Below are 20,010 nucleotides of genomic sequence, written 5' to 3' on the forward strand. Positions count from 1 at the left end.
CTTCCCCCTCTATCTTTTCATCATTTGCTTCCTCACGCAACAGCTTCCATGGTGCTCACGGACATCACAAATGGTTTGCTTCCACCACCACGTACTCCGCACACCAAAAGCATACATATTCGCTTACCCACGGCATTTGCACCGAAGACCACTAGTGAAGGTGATCAAAGGTCATCACAGGAACGTCGCACCGCTTGTGAGACCAATGTTGACATTTGGGTGGATGGCCATTTGCACCCTTACGATCCTATAAGCCGCTTCCATCCACTGTTTAATAGCCTTTCCACATTTCTTCAATTTCTTGGGAGGGGAGAAGTAGGCTTGTTAGGCTATTGCAAGTGGCTGTGTATGGGTGCAGGTGCTTCTTTGCATATGTGGATGCACGAATGTCAAGATCTTCACCTCAAGACGACGGCATTACAAGAGAGTGTTGCCTCTTCGGAGAGGGTAGTTAAAAGTCTTGAACAACAAATGCAAGAAAAGGAGCCCACATCCAGAAGCTTACCAACACCATCACATACTTGAAAGAAACACCCCTTGGTGCAAGGGAACGCAAACGCCCGTATTCATCCATTGAAACTCTTGCACATTCCGGAGGAGCACGCAAACGACGAGTTACAGCCACAAGGTGATTTGGTCTTTACTTGCATGTTGCATTCTTACTTCACACTATTTTCTAACATTTATGTTTATTTGTTGCTAGAAACTTCATCCAGGAGGCATGCGGTGGAACAAGCCAAGATAATCGAGTCAACCTTCTCACTAGTTGTCTCAATACCGAGGACGTTATTTCTATCTTACAATCACCTAGAGGTAAGCACATTAAGGATGCAGTCACCAAGGACCTTATGCGTAAATTAAGAAATGTGGTTAATGATGATGACGTTCAACAAGCTTGTGATGAGGCTGGAATCAGCACCAAAGCCTATCAGGCTATTTTTCAACTCCTAAAGGATGCCCTCAAAGAACATGGCATTGTGGAAAACCTATTTCCCGTTCCTCACAAGGTCAAGCTCGCAAAGAAGGCCACAAACGAAGATGTGTTCTCCCGCATTGGGACATACCTACACATTGAGGACACAATGCCAACTTCCCTTTATGCTTCGTGCGCAACAAAGACAAGGGGAAAAGGTAAGAAACAATCCATAAGACCTTCGAATAAGGGCTTTCCTTACACAATGTGGAACAATATTTTCGTGGATCTAAAAAGGCTTCAAGAAGCCATGCTTAGATTTTATGAGTTACCTGAAGAAGGTGACACACTTTACTTTTTTCTTTGGTATTATTCTTTTCATAGAAGCTGAAGTTTAAGGTCTTAGCACTATTTATTTTGTAGTGCTTGGCACAAAAGTCGCTTTTGTGCTGAAACTCGATGAGTGTCAAATAGTGAAAGGCCGAAGGTTAGAGAGGCTAAGTGTCACTCTAATGAACGAGGCCCTTCTGCAAACCAAGCGAAGGGATTCAGTCGAGCCATATCCCACCCTATCTTTTAGCGTGCAATCAGAGAAAGACATTTGGTGGTTGGGTGCTATTGAGGTGCCCAAAGAGACCAATGGAGTACTTTCGTGGATTTTTGAGAGAACTCCATGGATCACAGAAGTAATACACTCCCAAATTGCAGGTCAGAAGTTGGAGATTGAGGGCTTTGGTAGTTATGATGTGGAGTGGCACTTAGGTGGGGATTTGAAGACCATAAAGTGTTTGCTTGGATGCAAACAAAGGGCTTCTTCTCTCATGCCTTGTCCATTTTGCACTCGAGGGTACAAACCTAATGGACAAAAATCACATAAGAGCACTGCAAAGGCCAGTTACATGCTTCCATGACAAGGGCATGGAGAACAAGGGTTAGATTTTCATGATGTCGGAGATGAAGGTAGAGAATGGGAAGCGTCTATTCTGAGATGTCCCATGCTCAATGCCCCAGACCGTGATCAAAAGGACCACACTTGGAATCCAATCTTTCGATTTCCTCTATCGAATGTACATTTTTGTACATTACACGCATTCATGCGTATTTTTGATAGGCTATTGAAGCTCCACATTGACTATGCTTTCACAATGAAACCGTTGGAAAAGTCCTAGGAAGCGATCGAAAGAGTGGAGGTACTCTTGAATTCCATTGGCTATCATGGTGGAAATGTGTCTATAGTTGCTGCAAAGAACACAGGGGAGGCCCATGAAATTGCTCAACAAGTGTCAATGAGTGGACAAAAAGCTACACACTTTTTGAAGAAAGTTTCCCAAGGAAAGCCAAGTCGATATGATGCTCAAAGCAGCTCCAACCAGCAGGCAGGTAACCTTTGGGAGCTTTGGAAGGAGTTATGCAAAGCTACTACTGACAATGATTCAAATGGCGAGCTTGCAAACAAGCGCAAGCAAGTTTGGGCCCATTTTGATAAAATGGTCAAGCTTATGAGCCTTAACAACACAACAGAAGAACAACGGCAATCATTTCAAGAAGCTTTGGCGGATTTTACCAAGGTCTTCACCCTTTCTTGGGGTGAAAATAACATCACACATTACATGGTAAGTCATTCATGGTGTATTCATTACAAGGGATTGTTTTTATTTACTAATGTGGATCGTTTGCTCATGTGAACATCATATCTTGTTTGCGCATGGTGCATTTTTTATGCACAAGTATGGATCGCTTGAAATTTTTAGCACTCAAGGCATGGAGAAGTCCCATTATCGAGCAAGGGGAGTGTACTTCAAAAATACTCGACATGGTGGTGGAATGGTGCAATCCAATTATTTGGAGGAGATGTTCAACTGGTTTTTTCGCACAACATTTGCTCGTAAGCTCATAATGGAGCGTGCGCGACAATCTAAGATTGCTATTGAAGTGCGCAAATGGAGTCGTCAAGAGCATAGCAACAAGTGGAAAATGTCGCAAGGTCCCACCAAGCATGCTGCATGGCGGCGATGCAGAGTGCGACAAGGATCAAAGTGGATACTGCGCGAGTCACTAAACGTGAACGCAGGGTCCAACTCTTAGCGACATGTTTATTTAAAAAATAATACTTCTTTTAAAAAAAATAGTGTGAACAGGGCCCTTTTTAAATGGGCCCTTATAAATATTGCATGCTCTCATAAATCACTCATTTCTTAAGAACAGGTGAGCTCTTACCAACGAAATGGCGCGCACCAAACAAACCGCGAAAGAGCATCCGCCTACCAACAAAAACACCCTCCAAGGATGTGAGAAGCCGTCATGGCTTAAAGGCACAAGAAAACGGCCACGAACACCTGGCCGTTCCAAGAACTCTTCTGGTAGTGGGCACGGTGGTAGGGCATGAGAGTCATCAAGGACTGTTGAATCTCCACCTCCTCAAGATATAACACCTAGAAAGAGAATGAAGCAACGTGCCCAGCACTGGAGAGAAGCAGAGGGCCAGCAAACATCAGAGTCCGATAGGGAGCAGCCGTCACACCCCCAATCACAAGCAGGACCATCCAGGACTCGGGTGGTCAATACAGACACCGAATCAGAGAGTGATCCACCATGGCTGCGAGAAAACATACCGCGCACACACCGGGTGGCCGTTGGGGGGAAGACATTGCCTCAAGGCAAGGGAGCTCTCCCCACACGACAAGATCGGCAACCAAGGGAAGAGGAAGAATTAGAACAGGCTGCAGAACCAGCACCTAAGCATGTAAACAAACGCAAGTCTAAGTTTTTCAAGAAGCCTTCACGCCGTCCGCCAGCAAATGTGCAAGTGCCCCCAAGACAACCGCAGCGACGCCGAAAAATAGCAAGGGCATTTGCAGAAATCCGCCACTACCAGAAGACGACGGAGCTCTTGATTCGACGCGCCCCCTTTGCTCGCACTGTGAAGGAAGTGCTTCAAAGCTATGGAAATCAGTATAGAATGCAAGCAATAGCGCTAGAGGCTATTCAAGAAGCTGCAGAGGCCCACATCATTTCAGTGTTGGAAGATACCAACCTATGTGCCATTCATGCAAAGCGAGTGACAATACAACCAAAAGATATGCAGCTTGCACGATGATTGCGACGAGACTTCGAGCATTAGCCGAAGTTACCCCTCTTTTTGTATTGCACACCCTTATCTTTGTAATGATTTGACTTTCCAATGACAATATGATCAACAGTTGTGTCTACTCTGTCTATTATCTTTGTAATTTCAAGTTCTGTATGTAATTGTAGTCAATTTCAGTAAATTTGTGCATTTTAAGTAACCTTAGGGGTAGATAAGCCTACAAGGGGCAGAAAAAGGCCTGGCCACAAGGGCGCGCAAATGGCCCATCCAAAACTGATGGATGGGCCATTAGCGCGCCCTTGTGGCCATGCCTTTTTTTGCCCCTTATAGCCTTATCTACCCCCAAGGGTACTTAAAATAACCAAATTTACTAAAACCTATTGGTTTTGCATCAATATTTTATATGGATCCTTATGGACACCTTTTTTTGTTTGAATTCCTTATAGGATATCAAAACAATAACATATTGTGAAACCAAGTGTCCAATGTAATTTGACTTTTTGGTGCAAGGGTGTAGTAGGTAGAGCAAGTGATAGTTTGCTGGAAACTTCATTTTATAATTGATTTGAGCTTTTCAAGTGTCCTTGAGTGTGAACATATACTGAAATTGCCATAAAAAGGTTGCATTTAAATGAATGATGCAAAACCAATCCATTGCAATAAATTTGTGCTTTTTAAGTACCCTAGGGGGTAGATTGGCCTATAAGGGGCAAAAAAATGCCTGGCCACAAGGGTGCGCAAATGGCCCATCCAAAACTGATGGATGGGCCATTTGCGCACCCTTGTGGCCAGGCCTTTTTTAGCCCCTTATAGGCCAATCTACCCCCTAGGGTACTTAAAAAGCACAAATTTATTGCAATGGATTGGTTTTGCATCAATATTTTATATGGATCCTTATGGACACCTTTTTTTTGGTCATTTCAAGCTATGAATTCCTTATAAGATATCAAAACAAATAACATATTGGGAAACCAAGTGTCCAATGTAATTTGACTTTTTGGTGCAAGGGTGTAGTAGGTAGAACTAAAGCAAGTGATAGTTTGCTGGAAACTTCATTTCATAATTGATTTGAGCTTTTCTAGTGTCCTTGAGTGTGAACATATACTGGAATTGCCATAAAAAGGTTGCATTTAAATGAATGCTGCAAAACCAATCCATTGCAATAAATTTGTGCTTTTTAAGTACCCTAGGGGGTTAGATTATCCTGTAAGCTGCAAAAAATGCCTGGCCACAAGGGCGCGCAAATGGCCCATCCAAAACTGATGGATGGGCCATTTGCGCGCCCTTGTGGCCAGGCATTTTTTGCAGCTTATAGGCTTATCTAACCCCCTAGGGTACTTAAAAATCACAATTATACTCAATTTGACTTCAATTACATACCTTGAAATAACAAAGTCAAAAAACAATTCATATCACCAATTGAAACAATTTTCAAGATTGACAAATCAAATTGAAAAGAATTTGCAATATAGAGAGACAATTTCAAATATTTTTTATTCCTTCTAGCACGGTGATTTTACATCATGTATCTGAGGAGTTCATAATTTTTTTGACCATTTCCTCGCGCCTATTTTGCGCGTAAGGCAACTCCCCAGTCAAGAGGGACTGCACTATGGCATTTGGGTCAGTTGAGCCAATGGAAGCATCTATCCCTATCTGGGCAAGCACTTTACCACGAAAGCTAGTGCCAAACGCTGTGCATACAAGGGATCTACGCACTAGGAACACTTGATGCGCAGTTTGAGCAATGGTACTCAAACACAAAAACTTGCTCAAAGCTTTTAACGACCAAGTCATAAAATGGGCTTGGGGAGTAAATTCATTATGGATAATGGCCACATCGCCAGGGGGGAGTTGTCCGAGGTAATGCGCAAGGGAAGCTTGAGGTCCAAAGCCCGTCCGCTTGCCACCCGTCCTTGCAGCAAAATCATCAACCTCCACAACATCCTGTCATAAACCGATGAAGGTTGAGAAAAAAGACAACGAAGGATAAAATAGTAACATGAAAATTAGGTACAGTTTACCCTGCTCCTTGTCATCCTCCTCCCTGTTGCCCTTTGCATCCAAGTCAATGGTCTCATGCACCACAGATACAAGCTTTGGATCATCAGATGGGAGGTTGCATAATGGCATAGGCATCCTAGCAGCCTCACCCTTGGCTTGCATGGCTTGGAAATCTTCATCAGCCACGTGCAACTGCTCTGCTGCCAGGACCTCCGCACATACAACTGCAATAGTGTCAGCAACAGAGTCCCCATCTGGCAAGAGCTTGCTTTCTAGGGCATCTGGCGTATTGTCTAAGGGACATTTGCTGCTGTTGCATAGCACGCTCAAGCATTCATCCATGCGCAGGCCAAATGCTTTTTCCAAATCATGCAGGAACACAAACTCCTCCCTATCCACTAACACTGAGGAGAAGCGGCTAATTTCTACCTCTGGGATAGCCACATCCGTCAGTGGTAGTGGCACTGGAGTGTCACTAGGGCCAGCCGCAACTATGGATTTCTCAACCACTTCCTCAAGACCCCTAGGGTACTCCAGCTGGTGTGCTTTTCCTTCCGCTGCAGGGTTCATGGGGATAACCTGCTGCTCCTTGGTGTCCTTGATAAAGGACCCAACTTAAAGGTATGGTAAGCGGAGCTCCTCCAAATCAGGTTCCTCGCTCACCAAGAAGATAAATGTTGCGAGCCGAGAAAGGTACTCCACCCCCAACTTGCGCTTCTTGAGCGCTGACACCCCAGGGGCTTGCTCGTCCAAGTAATGGCCTGCATTGGTTGCAATTTCTTGGAATCGTTGCAACCGCTTGGCGAATGGACGATCACCTTTGTGTATATAGCGCAAAAGATCGCAAGGCACCCAGATCCCTGTATGTGGGGGGATAGATACAGAATATTTTATGATGTGCTCCTCCATGAACACAGAAATCTCCTCAAATGCATCCATGTGAAGGGCAACTGTGGCGTCAAGGTCGGGGAGACGAGTAAAAAAGGTGTGGAGGTCCAACTTCCCTTTGTATTTGGTGTCCTCGAGGAAGAGGATGAAGCGTGACAAAGGGGTGGATGTGGGTACAGATGTAGAGGCTGTGGCAGCATCCATGTTTAGCCTGGGGTGTGGATAGAGAGTGGAGGAGCTCAGGAGTTGCAAAAGTGAAAATAGTGAATGAGTTAGGTGGCCCCCCTTTTATAATGTACCCTTTTTTTAAGACATTAAAAAAAAAGGCACTTTCACCAAAAAATGATTTGTCATCCCAATGCAAAAAATTATATTCAAAGGCATGATTTGCCGAAGCAAATCATGTTGATTACAGCGGGGATCAATATGAAAATTGCAAGAGTTACAAAGTTATAAGATCGATAGCATAGTTCCATCTATCCCCCAGTCCTCCTCGACCTTCAATTTGTCTTCCATTCTCTTCCCAATCTGCGGACATTCATAACAATAAGCATCTAATGATCGACAAACCATGATGTATTGAAAATGTGGTGGAAGGATTCTCACCTTGTGACCTTGTAAACGAAATTGTGCTTGTTGAAGGGCCTCAAAACCCATAATAACCAAATGTTCTCGAACATTACTGAGAGTCCAATGCTTGTTCACTTGGACTGCCTCCAAAGCATCGTTGGGCATCTTCACTGCAATGTCAAAGCTTGCAATAGCGCCGTCTACACTCTGTAAGGGAGTCCACACTCCAAGCTTGCACATCCAACGATCATAGTGAAATCGTATGTACAAGGAGGTGCGGGATTTCAAATAGCGCATTCCAATACCTGAAGCTCCAACCTTACAACGGTACCGGTCCCCATTGTGCATGCCCTCCACAAAACCCCAGTCCTCTTCTAAAAGCCTTCCTAATTCCTCGTAATGCGCATCTTTACATACAAGCATTGTGGTAGTCTCCACAAATCCAAACTCTTTAAAAATGTGCACAAAACAATGAATAGGCAAACACCAGCTCAAGCCCACAGACCTAGAAGCTTTAGAGTATTTCAAAGAGTTTTGAACATCCATTATCATCTTTTGCTTGAAAGATGCTACCGACCACAAATCTGGGACCGGCCACTCCATACTTAATAAGGAAGTTACTTTGATGGGTTCAAGCGTTCCAAATGCTTGTGTAGAAGTAGGGACAATATAGGAGTGAGAATAGAAGAAAATCCTTCTTTGAGCCAGTTTGGTTGGGCAAAGATGCGGGAACATTATTGCTCCAATATCCGCATGTATAGCATTGAATGTGCCGGAGAGACTATGTAGTGGCTGCTCCTCCACCAACGTGGATGGAAATATGACTATAAATGCATGACAAATGTTAAGTATGAATCCATAATAACATTACACTGTGATTTCACACCTAGCTTTGTATTCTCAAAACATGTACTTACAATGTGTTGGAAATCGAGGTGGTTGTTGCAAGTGCATGGTTGACATTGAGAAAACATGTTGCACAATGGCTATGGTCCCCTTGTCTTTGCGGTTCTTGAAGCCAAGGAGCTTTCCTTTCCAATGAAGATCCAAGTTTGCACGATTCCGCACACGATGAGGGCCAACAGCAGATGGTTGCATGTATACCCAAGCACCTTTGGTGAACTCTTGTGGCACCCACTCATCATCTACACCTCTAGTGTTGTGGCATGCAAGTGCTGTGACCTCATCCTTTGGTCGCCTTTGCGAAGTAGAGTTGGCCATGGTTGAGCAAAGCAAACTAGGAGGAGGAGAAGAACCTTGCTTGTTGCTACAATGTAGGTGTGATAAAGTGATATGAGAAAATGGTCAACCCTTGTGGCAATGGGAGGAGAAGGTGGACAACCCTTGCTTGGTGTGGCACTGGGAGGAGAAGGTGGATAAGCCTTGCTTGGTGTGGCAATGGAAGGTGGTAGGGGAGGAAAGAGGAGCTTCCTTGCTGCAGCAATGGAGATGGTGTAAAGAGAGAGAGTGTTGGAGTAGAGGATGAGTGTGATGGTTGCAACCAAGGAGGGGTTGGAAAAGGGGTTCTAGAGAGAGAAAATCCCTTTTTGCCTAATAACTAATTTTGGGGGAGCTCTGGATAGCAAAAAAGGATTTTTTAAAAGTTTTTAAAAAATTTTGAATTTTAGGGTTTTTGGATGCACGTTTTGACTTTTTGAGATCAAAAAATGCTTTTTTGACCATAAAATAGTTTTAGGGGGGTTTTCAGAAGATGAAATTTGAGTTTTGAAATTTTTAAAAAATTTCAAATTTTTGGGATTTTTTCAAAACCGGATCAAAAAGGAGGGAAGTTGGAGGTTCCATATGGCCCACCCCCTCCCCCCACCCCACCTTCTCACTAGGTAAGAGCCCATTTAAGAAGTGTAAGACTACTTTGTCCCCCTACATTTTTGAGGGCATAGAGTGTGTCCACCACCCTCTTCTCATTGGCTGGCCTCTAATTAACCTTAATCCCAAAGGGCCCCTAGAGGGTTCATATTTTTCCTAATGGAAGGCTTCTACGACAACAACAACAATGTGGATCACCGTTGCGAATAAATGTTATTCGACTAACGAATTTTGGTGAAGACACAGTGGAGCCCATAATTGTAGTCAAAGTGGGTAGCAATCAAGTTGAATCGACAACATTGCTTGATTCTGGAGCTCAAGCAAATCTTATCTCTTACAAATTATACAAACAGCTCAAGCCCAAGGATCAACTACATCCTACTCCACAAGTGCTGGAAAGTAATACATCACATTCGCTAAAAACATTGTGCTAGACTATATTGCATGTACAAATACATCAATATATTTACCCACACAAGTTTTACGTGGTTGAGGATGAAATCACACTATACCCCATGTTGGGACAACCGTGGCAAAAAGAGTATAATGTGCAAATAGATTGGAATTCGGATGCAGTCAAAATTCAGCAGGCACAAGAACAACAGGTGGTAGCATTTTCTCAGCAACCCCGGAAGAACCAGATGGCAGCACCACGAGCACTAGATAAAGAACCAAAAGGATGGGTGCCACTAAAGTACAACACAATACCCATGGCGACCAACCAGAGAACTACCAACAATGTTCACTACAAACATAAAACAACACAAACCATAGTGAAACAATCAAGGTTAGAAAAATGCAAAAAACAAGTATGGGTGCAAAAGGATAGAGGTGACATGGCATACATACCGCAATACAACAGAAGAAGTCAACACAAGCACAGAGATCCACCAAAAACCAAGGGAATAAAAAAGATATGGATCCCAAAGAGAATACTCAGTAACAACTTAAAAGCGACTCGCATTTGGATCCCGAAACCAAAGCAACAGGAACTCCCTTCAGTACAAGCAACATCGGCATAAAGACATACACTACATATGAAACCGGCAAACTGATCTATGTGGATGCAGATCAACAACACAAAAATGACGACCACGAACATGGCCATAAACCTCCAAAAACCTCCACAACAAAGCTACAAATGGAAAGCAAAAGAGACAAAGTCTATGGCTGATTCCGCCACGACAATTCTCTCCAAGGAGACAACCATGGCCATATCAACAGTAGTGGCAAACCAAGCGACTTTTGCAAGAAAGACGATCAAACAGAGAGCTGTAGAGTTCCAAATTTTACTTGCAAAGAAAATCCGCCAATCAAATCAACAAAAAACAGGAAACCTCGACGTCGAATGCCAATAAGCATCTTGCTTATTCCCTCCTCTTGCACAACATTGATTTTTCCATGCATTGACTGAGTATGCATCATATAGGGCCACATTACACGGCCGAGCATTAGCACAATTTTTAACCCACGCACGGCACATACACCGAGGTGATACCTTATTGTCCGGGAGGACTCCGTCTAAGAGGGGGGGAGGCATTCTCAAATGCGGACCCAATGGTAAAAGGAGCAAAAAGGGCATGTTTTTCGACTATTTTAGAGGGTTGTCGTTTGATTGAATTTTTTTTTGGACTAATCTAAGTACATATGCCCTTATACAGCATGAATCTACAAGTATATGGGGCCAAACGCCAAATCAAGCCCCTAGGTGTGTGTATATAGGTAAAAATAACCATTTTTCGGACAAAATATTGGTAGAACAAAGAAATCCGGCCATAAAAATTTCATGTGAGTGTATATAGTGTTTTGCGGTGATGTTTTTGAGTTATTATGATTTTTGGGGATTTTTTGGGTTTAATTTGCTATTTTATTTTTAATTTTACTAATTATCGGCAGAAAAACTTCAAAAATACAAAAAGCAGGTGAAATACGGTCGTAATGAAAAACAAAAAATATGGGGATAATCGGTGACTAGAGGGCAACCTATGATACAATGGGGGTGCAATTATGTGAATGGAGCGGAAAGCGTGTTTTGGACAGATTTTGACCGAAACGTCAAATTTCTTGAAAACTGGGCAAATGGAGTCCAAATCAAGAAATTTCGAGCCTAAACCGTATCTCACGAGAAGTTAGGAGCACATGTCAAGTTTCATGGGAAGTGGTTCGGGGACCCCCATTATAAGATTTTTTCACTTCATTTAAAGCTCATTTCTACTATTGCCTTCTTGAGAGAGAGCTCTTGCCATCTAGAGCGAACCGGACTTCCAGCTATTTCTACGATGCGCACGACCACCCGACAGGCTCCAGACATGAGAGGTAGGCTCACCACCTTGAGCTTTTCGCGTATGTTTGATGTTTTGTCGCGAAAACTAGCGTAGGGTACACACGGGAAGCGAGCAGTAGAGACCTACAGGTAGAAGTGGCCACCTAAAAGCTAATCCAAAAGCAATAAGGCTTCATCGGCGGCTTACCCTAGCATAGGAGACCACTTTTGAATGCGCAAAGGTGGCGAAAAACCATTGGGAAAAACCCTAACAGCTAGAGCCCTGCAAGAGGCCACCAAATGGTAAATCGGTGGAAAGGCGCCCAAATGCTACCAAAACTCATGGGTAGGAGCATCTCGACATTCTCTTCAAGTCTATATAGCCCACATGGCCATAAGGCGACTTGAAGTGGCACTAAGCTTCAAAAACGACATCAGACACACAAAACGTCAACTAGCTCTCACAGCCAAACCGGATGTCCATTTGCCACCAAACTTCACGAGCGGCTTTCCTAGACCATCAACAACCAAGTCCTATGGTGGTAGACCACCACAAGTCATTGACGACATGTAAACGCGACCACGAGCGCTTCTAGAGCGACAAATTGCCAAACGGAGCTCCGTAGAAGCCAAAGTCAACAAAAACCATATGGCAAGGATCCCCAAGGAAATGTGAAGCTATGGAGACTAACATCAAGAAATTTCATCGCCGAAAAGCACTCCAAGAGTCAAAAAACGGCTCAGAGGCTCTGAAAGCCAAACAGGGAGTTTCTGTCTATCTATTTAACTTTTTTAGTGAAATAGGGCTTAAAAGGGACTCAGGGGGGCTCAGGGCAGGCACCAGTAGCACTTCTCATATAAATTTCATCAGGACACATCCTATGCGTAGGATGTCTCAAGGCCATATCTTGGAACCAAACTCAACATCTCATCTCATACACAGTTTCTACATAGCCTGTACATGCTAGCCACCAAGTTTCATCACATTTGGACAAAAGACGACCTCATATGCATTAGAAAACAGAAAGTCAGAGCATAGAGGCAATAATGGGTCATAGAACTACCAAAACTAGTCCAAATCACATGAAACTTGCACAATATACTCATGAGAACACTGCCAAGCTAACTGTGGGGTCAGATGTGAAAATTGATGAAATAGACATCCTACACGTAGGATGTCTAAATGACCTATTTGACCTCCAGCTGGTGTTTTTGAGTTCCAGATCTCTTTATAGCACCTTCATAAGCTCATGTATCAAATTTCAAGCCATTCCCGTCACATTTGGCCCTCAAAACCTCTAAGATGCACTTTTTTGAGCCTAAAAACACTACACATGCTCTTAACAACACCAATGCTTATCCAAATAAAAATCTAAGAGTAGGTCCATGTTCCACATGCTAAGCGCTACCCCCAGAACCAACTTCAAGTCATTCTGATAAAATAGACATCCTACGCGTAGGATGTCTCCAGTATGATATTGACCTACTGTGCAGGATCTGACTTCATGAGAGCCATTAACATGATATAAGAAGCCCATGTATCAAATTTCAACCCAATTGAATATCATTTGCCATTTTTTTAGGACATCCTACCCAATTTGTGATCCAAAAGCCTAAATCTACCCAAAATTGCACTTTTTGATGCCCAAACCCAATTCCAATGACATAGCCATGTTGCATAGGTCAAGAGCCACAAGCCTACCAAGTTTCACCAAAAATAGAGAAGGTAGACATCCTACGCGTAGGATGTCTACATGATTATTTTTTAGCCAGAAAGTTACTGTGAGCAAATGCGGAGTTTCCCTAGTTCCTTTTGAGTTTTATTTTCATTTTTCAAGTCATTTGGGTAGTCAGAACTCAGTTTATCAGCTAATATGTGAAAAACGCTAACTTTGGACTACTGAGTGCAACAAGATCCATGGCAGCTGCAAAATCACCTGCAAAGAAGAAGAGGATGACTATGAAGGACTACTTAGAAGAAGTGGAGCCTTTTGTGATCCCAGAGGGAACCCTAAAGCCCACAAGCACATGGATTCAAGATGATCTACTAGAGACCAATGATCTGAGAATCTACCAAGGAGTATTCAAAGATCCAGAAGGAAATGCAGTGGAGCTACCCATGATACCTCGAGAGCTCAATGAATTTGTCAGGAGCAAGATGGGAGATTACTTGGAGAAGCTGGATCTCCAGAACTACTTTGAAGCCTTGCCAGCAGGGATTGATATTAAAAGAGTGTGGGAATTTTTCACCACAATCAAAGAAGATGGAGTGACCCGAGTCACAAATCTACAAGGCAAGCCTGATACAATGATTGTAATCACAGAGAAGGTGGTGGCAGCCACACTTGACATCTCAAACAAAGGAGACAATGTAACAAAGAGGCGAGATGAAGACGTCAAGGTCTACTCGGAAAAGAAGAATAACTACACATTTGAAGATATTGCAAACCCGAAGGTGGCTATCATGAGTCAACTATACAATCAATACTTCCACATGTGTACAAAGCGGCCACAGAAATACAGGATGCCACCTGGAGCCATTGCCACCACTTTAACCTGGGCAATGCAGAAGAGCAAAGCAAAAGAGATAAATTATGCTGCTTACATCCACGACAATCTTGTGAAGATGGGGACCAAAAATCCCACCTATATTGTACCTGGTGAGCTGATAACAAAAGTTGTCTATGGAGCACTGCATGCCAAGGGAAACTAGCCTCTACCTCCCTCACAAAATGATTGGCTAAAGCTAAAGGAAGACAAGGAAGAAGAACCTCCCAAGGCACCCAGGGTAGCCACAAGGATGAAGTGCTGGTTAGAGACCGTGCTAGAAGAGCTACCAGAGTCATAGAAGGGAAAGAAAGAAAATCTACAAGTGCCAATCATGGAAACCAAGTCACAGAAGCAGGCGCACCTAGAAAGACTGATGGAAAGTTTCAGAGCCGAGAGAGCACTCAAAGGGAATCTGAGCGAGTTGTGGAATCCATCCCTTGAAGCTATGTCCGGATCATCTCGAAGGGTTCACCGGATCGGTTCAAAGATTATATCAAAAACTTTGAAATCTTAGATGCTACGGTAGAGAATATCCCGAATATCCCTTTTACAGAAGAAGAGGTGGACGAAGTGAGACGGCAGCTGCTAGTAGAGCCGGAAGGCCAAGTAAGAGAGAGAAAGACCAAGGCGGATCGAGATTTCAAGAAGAAGCCGCCAACTCCATCGTCAAGCCGAGAATCCAGCCTACCACCATCACCACCTCCTCTCAGTCCTTCACAAACCCAACAAAAAGAGGAGCTGAACAGACCCGAGGAACAAAAAGAGTCCAAGCAAGAGAAGAATAAAGAGGAAGAGCAGAAGGCAGAAGCTGAGCCAAAAGAGGAGAAGCCAGATCCAGAGGAAAGAAACTTTAGAATATTTCTTGATCTACTAGCTGCTGGGTACTCTCGAGAAGAGGCAGCTATTGTAGCCTTTGGGTTGGCAAGCACAAGACCCAAGGAACATATGTAGAGCCTTCGATTAGTAGAGTTGAAGGAGATGGCCACAGATACAGTGGACCTACAACCACCAACCAATGATGGGGATGTGGTAATTCAAAAACTAATCGGGCTTAGAGCAAGATCAATGGCCACTGAGAGTGAGATTGATAATCTCAAAACAAATGAAGTTCATATCAAAGCTGAAGTGGACTCATTGCAAAAAGAGGGCCAAGAGAACATAGAGAAACAAACAAAGCTGCAAGCCAATCTGGATGCGGCATTACAAAGATGCCAAGAGATGGAATGATAGAATCAGGCAGCCGAACACAAGCTTCAAAGAGCAGAAGAGGAATACAAGAAAATCAGCAAGTCACTGACAGATGCGGAGAAAGAGAGGGACAATCTGACACTACAACTTGCTGATGAGTCCAAAGAGGTGGAAACCTTGAGGAATGCCAAGGAAAAGGCTGAGATAGAACATGAGGCAAGCCAGGATGAAGTGATAGAGTTAAAAGACTAGATGAAAGTGAAAGATCAGACCATCCAATGGCAAAGGGCATCTTTGGCCAGAGTCCGAGCTGCTAGCTCGACTGGCACAACTTCAGAAAGTGATCTATATGAAGAACAGATGAAGAAACTCCAAAAGGAGTTGACACTAGAGAAAAGACAAACATAGATGCTGGCGGAGGGATCTTTTGTAATGCAAAATCGCTTGGAAGAAGAGAACAAGGCCATGAAAACTGAGCTAGAAGCCGTGAAAAAGAAGATGGACAAGGAATTTAAGAGATGGCAAACATAATACAAAGACATCAAGAGGAAGCTCGAGGAGGCGGAAAAAATCAATACAGATTTGAAAGACCTCCTAGTGAACATGGGAGATCAAGCGAAAGAGGCAAAGAAGGCATTTCAACAGCAGATAGATAAGCTGAAAGGCCAACAAAAGACGTAAGATCAACATGTGAGCACTGGACCAATATCAATGGAGGGCATTGGCATAGAAAATGTGTCAGATCCAGTGGACACCAATTTGCAAGAGGACATCCTTGTGGGACCTTCACAAGAACCCTAGGATTTGACACAAGAAGAAGAAGAAAAGCTACAGAAAGCAATAGAAGCGGCAATACAAGAGACGGCCAATAGAAGCATTGGAGTGGGAGCAGAGAGTGTTTAAATCTATGACCATTGAAAAGATAGATGTCAATATCATTCTACGTGAATGGCTACAACCTTCTCTCCCATATCCTCTTCTAAAGTATGAGGCTGCTACAAGCAACAAACGGATAAAAGAGGAGCCAATAGTGCCATTATACAAAGCACATATCTCCAAACCAGAAGGAGTCAAGCTGATCGTGGACTCTCAGTCCAAGTGGAGAAAGGTATGGCTCACCAAATATTCGCAATATTTAATTCATCTGGTAGAGGCGCCTAAAAGAATCAGAGACAACCTCAGTTTTCGCCCTCTACCAAGGATGAGGACATGGAAAGCACATGAGCTGTTGTAGAGAAGACAACTTACATGGCGCAATTACCCGAAGCTATCAGGCTTGAAGGAAGGTGAGAGAATGAGTGAGCAATACATGGTGAAAACCCTAACGGGCACCATTAAATTGTTCACTGGCTCGCTTGACCTATCGTGCATCATGCTTAGAAAAATCTTTAAAACCCTTCTAGCGGTTTTCAAAACCTTTAAACCTGGACAGGCAACGGACAATATCTTCTTCTTCCAAGATACATACAGATGTGCATACGATCTATCTGCTCAGCCTTCTCACGAGGTGATACATTCACTTTATTAGAGAATCATGTTTTTGCCTTTGTATCACTTCCAGGTCTTTGAAGAATCCTTCTACACAGGCTTCTTCACCATCAACACAGAGATATTCGGCTCGACATTACTGCCTCATCATGCGCGCTATGAGTCCCTGCTAAAGATGCACGAAAGCCCCAACTGAAGAAGCAGCTCTACTGCCATGTCGGGGACGACATGAACTAGGAGGGCGGGAGTGTTAGCAGCTGGACACACCCAACAGAGAATGATTGTTCGGTAGGATATTATTTTTTGTAATTATTCTTTTATTGAGAAAAACCATCATTTCACATTTGTAAATAGTGGGGTTTGCAGAAGCTTCCAGATTGTATCACATTTTTGACATTTAGATTGAGTGGATGGTTAAATTGGAACATTAGGGTTTGAGATTGTAAGGTATTTATACCACTTTTGACCTTGATGAAAAAAAAACCTTTCTCACTTTTAAAAAAGTTCTGTCTGTGTGAGTGAGTGTACTCTGTGTACGAGAGAGAGTGAGACTTTCATCTTGACGCTACGCGCGCACCGGTGGTCAGAATCGAGTGTGGAGAAGTGCAACGTGTTGCCCCCAAAGAGAGCTACGTGCCAATACCTACATTGCGTGTGTACGACCTGGGTTTGCAAACTCGATCCACGAGCTACATGTGGTGATTCAATGAGCATACGTTGTTTGTTTTCGCATTTCAATATATCCATGCGTTCGCAATGAGTAGAGCTACACATTAGGCACTTTAGTTTTTGAAAACGACGACCTCCAAATTCCAACCAGACATCCTACGTGATTTTGCACCAGGTGTTTAGAGTTGGGGTTTTGGTTCATGGACCTTAGGGAGAGCGACTTATTGGTGTTAATAGGGTTTCCATCAAGTTCTGTGGCCTTTCGAGAACGTTTGCTAGGTATTTGGCTCTTGAAAGCGTGGTAGGAAATCTCCTCTTATGCACTCCTGAAGGCTGTAGCTTAGACATTGGGTAGAGACCTCTGTAGGAAGTAGTCGAGATTCGGTCGAGTGTAGGTTGACACCCTATGCTTGCTTCCACACGCGTGCGGCTCAAGATTCATCCTTAGCTAAAAAATCTTGTTAGGTAAGTTCTCGCTGTGATAACGTCCATCGTGGCGTATCCGCCAACACCCACAAACATCGTGTGAAATTACAAGTGTTATCATGGCCAGGTGTTGAATGCACCTAACTTTACGACATGGTTAGAATGTCCAAGTGGTGGATCTAGGAGACACCAACAATTCAAACCGGAACTCAACACTTCATTACAATGGCCAAGTGGTGGATCTTTAATACACCTACTTCCCAATTCTTAGTCTAAATGGCCAGGTGGTGGATCTAGGATCTACTCATCCCACAAACATTGTGTAAAATTACAAGTGTTATCATGGCCAGGTGTTGAATACACCTAACTTTAAGATGTGGTTACAATGCTAAGTGGTGGATCTAAGAGACACCAACAATTGAATCCATATTTCAAGCATTTGTTTTTATAATTGCCAAGTGGTGAATGTTTGATGTATCTACTCCCTTTTTCTTAGTCTAAAAGGCCAAGTGGTGGTTCTAGGATCTACTCATCCCACAAACATTGGGTAAAAATTACAACTATTATGATGGCCAAGTGTTGAATGCACCTAACTTTAAGACATGGGTTAGAATGGCCAAGTGGTGGATCTAAGAGACACCAACAATTGGATCCACATTTCAAGCCTTCGTTTATAATGGCGAAGGGGTGGATATTTGATGCACCTACTTCCCAATTCTTAGTCTAAATGGCCAAGTGGTGGATCTAAGATCTACTGATCCCACAAACATTGTGTAAAATTACAAGTGTTTTGATGACCAAGTGTTGAATGCACCTGACTTTAAGAGATGGGTTAGAATGGCCAAGTGGTGGATCTAGGAGACACCAACAACTGGATCCACAATTCAAGCCTTCATTATAATGGCCAAGTGATGGATCTTTGATGCACCTCCTTACCAATTCTTAGTATACGTCGCCAAGTGGTGGATCTAGGATCTACTGATCCCACAAACATTGGGTAAAATTACAAGTGTTATGATGACCAAGTGTTGAATATACCTAAATTTAAGACATGGGTTAGAATGGCCAAGTGGTGGATCTATGAGACACCAACACTTGGATCCACCATTCAAACCTTTGTTATAATGGCCAAGTGGTGGATCTTTGATGTACTGACATGAGCAAAGTACGACATGGACCCCGATAGCCTCTAAAACGCCGGGAGCCGATGCACGCCGCAAGCCGGTCACAGTGAAGCGAATAGGGGGCACCACCTAGCTTTGAGTGGCTAGAACGCAGATAACGGTGATTTGAAATATCACGAATTCTACACACACACACACACACAAAGAGAGAGAGAGAGAGAGAGAGAGAGAGAGAGAGAGAGAGAGAGAGAGAGAGAGAATGGAGAGAATAGACAGGTGATGAAAGCCCTCGGGGGTGTGAGGGAGAACTATTCTCTTGCAATATTTACAACAACCTTATGTTCGGCGAGGTGGCACATCATGGTGATAGAGAGATAGTGAACCTACTTGGTGCATTCTCTAGAGATGATTTATTGACATGAAAACTTGCTGACATGAGTGTGTGTGCATCGACCATTGGAGTCGAGATGTGGACATAGCTTCCTCTGCATAGTACAAATTCCCAAAGAAAATTGCTACACTAAGTTCCTCTCTTGTGATGCAGATGTTGCCAATTCCTCCCATCAAAATAGTACCAAGTGTTGACCTCTCATGAACTTGCCCCCCCCCCCCCCCCCTACCCCCCCCCGATAGTGACCTCTCTGTGCCCTTTTATAGGTGTTGGTTGCTTTAGATTAGGATAATCTAGTGTGATTAGGGTAATCTAATCAGGGGAGAAAAAGCAAGGTGGTGGGCCCTGGGTGGTTCACCCTTGCTTTGTATTGGGAAATATTACAAGGGAAACCTCTAGGTGGGCCTTTGTGACCATCACCTAGAGAGATGAGAATTTACAAATTTGGGATTTTTACAAGATTTGGTTGAAATTGGGAAAAAAATGATGATAACCTACGGTTTTTACTGAAGAGGGCATCGTGGATGTGATGCTGGCAAATGGCGACCTTGCTGGTGCGTCTGTGTAGCGCGCTCATCACTTTCGAGGTCGGCCGGGGCATGCCTTCGGCGCCTTTGCTTG

Source organism: Adiantum capillus-veneris, chromosome 26 (assembly GCF_014529385.1).
Source record: "Adiantum capillus-veneris isolate H3 chromosome 26, ASM1452938v2, whole genome shotgun sequence".
Lineage (NCBI taxonomy): Eukaryota > Viridiplantae > Streptophyta > Polypodiopsida > Polypodiales > Pteridaceae > Adiantum > Adiantum capillus-veneris.